The 1,978-nt window shown below is 33.0% G+C and overlaps 1 protein-coding gene across 4 annotated transcripts in view; it reads left to right on the top strand.

Moving 5' to 3' along the window:
- Nucleotides 1–1,978, top strand: part of LOC106873635 (zinc finger protein 239) — a 25,367-nt gene that overhangs the window by 15,884 nt on the left and 7,505 nt on the right. The gene's annotated exons all lie outside the window — the stretch shown is intronic.

Raw genomic sequence — 1,978 nt, 5'->3', positions numbered from 1 at the left:
CCCCGTTTTCCGAACCAAAGTATGGGAGGCCAGGGTATTTGATTCCATGCAAAAAATCGAATTTGTTTCTGAGTGAAAATCTGAAAAATTACCGTTTGTTGTGTGTTTTAATTTGAGAAATATTCTCAAATACTCTCCAACCACCAAAATATTTGGAAACCAATATTTTATTTTAATTTATCGATTGTTTCTCGGTATTACTATTGATGTGTGCCCAACCAGATGGTAATTTGTTTCCTCATAACTTACTGAAAAATGGGTAATTTGAAATATAATTTTCTGAAAGTACGTTTCAGTTAGTGTTGATAAGGATTGTGTATGAATTTGTGAAAAGAAAAGTATAATTGAATGAGGGTTATGGATAATTTATACACCTCGACTTTGCTTTTTCATACTTGTAGATTTAAAATTATGCTAAAAAGTAAGGTGTAGCATCTGTATAGCTCGTCCATATAAATTGGATATTATCCATTTTGAGGGGGATTTTTTCAAATTCTCTTCACCACGCTTTTGAAAATGATGTGAGTGTGAGGCTTTCTATGAAAATGTTATGAAAATCTGATTACCATCCGCTTTTAAGACACAGAATACGATTACAATTCTTGGGTGTAGTGTAGTATAACGTCGTGAAAGCATGGAAGTAAATGGGTGATTTTGTTTTTGTTCGTATAATAAAATATAAATTTTTATTTGGCAACATTTTTAGAGGAAGAGATGAAGGAGAAAACATGAAAAGTATAAAAGATGAAATTATCGAGAGAGAAAAGGGAATTACTTCACCAACGAAACAAAGGGAAAGAAAGAAGTAGGGCAGGATTAACGAGTAGAAAATGGGTGGGGAGGGGTTTAGTCTTTTATGCTTTTATTGTTTTTTTCTTTCTTTTATTCCTGTAAAAATCTGTTGCTAAATAAAAATCTATATTCTGTGAAAGTAAAATGCCCTTCAAAAAGTAATTTTATGATAAAAACCAGTAGTGACGACAGTAATATACGAATATTTGATGAAACACGTTTGATATTCGATTGGGGTGGTCCTGTGTGGGTCTCAGCAACTTGTATATCCGTTAAATTGTCAACAATTCACTCAGGTTTGTTGATCCAAATGATGTCAGCATCCGTAGACGGAATATAGAAGGGTGATGGATATGTGGAATTACTATTTTACTTGTTTCAGTCACTTGACCGCCTTTGAACAAATCAACATCGAGGTTTATTTTTTAGCCTGGTACTTATTCTTGTAGTTCCTTTTGCCGAGCTGCTAAGTTACGCAGAACTAAATACAGCAAAATCGATTTTTAAGTGATCATGCAGAAATAACCAGACACAGGAACAAATACACACACACACGTGTATATATATATATATGTATATATGTATGACAGGCTTCTTTCAGTTTCCATCTATCAAATCCACTCATAAGGCTTTCGTCGGCTTGGGACTATATTAGAAGACACTTGTTGTCATGCAGTGGGACTAAACTCGGAACTTGGTGGTTGGAAAGCAAGCTTTTTATCACACAGACAGACATTGTGCCCAGTAATCATTTATTCACTCCACATGTTCATGAACATCTGCAGCAAACCAAATTTAGAGATCGAGAATAAATCTTTATGAATCTAATTTCATGCATCAATAACTATTTTTTTTTTCCCTGCAATTGTGATTGTTTCCATCTTATATAAAATACATGTTCAGTTTTCATATTAAATATATTTACGTTTATGCATTGGATACATTAGTTATAATTACATACATTGTTTACATGAAATTCTGGGATGTCACTGTTGTCAGCTCCAGGTTTCTATCACAGAATCCCTTCATTTTTTTAAGGGCAATTTACCTTCACTATTTTATGTGTGGAAACTGCATATTAACCCAAATCTTTTCAGCAGTTTCATTTGAAAATGAAACTACTTTATTTTCAGACCTTATCTGACACAAACAAAAGATAATTGAATCTAAAAACAATAGTGGAACT

Source organism: Octopus bimaculoides, chromosome 30 (genome assembly GCF_001194135.2).
Source record: "Octopus bimaculoides isolate UCB-OBI-ISO-001 chromosome 30, ASM119413v2, whole genome shotgun sequence".
NCBI classification, from domain to species: domain Eukaryota; kingdom Metazoa; phylum Mollusca; class Cephalopoda; order Octopoda; family Octopodidae; genus Octopus; species Octopus bimaculoides.
The sequence above is the reverse complement of the archived record's forward strand: the minus strand, read 5'-3'. Positions and strand labels throughout refer to the sequence as shown.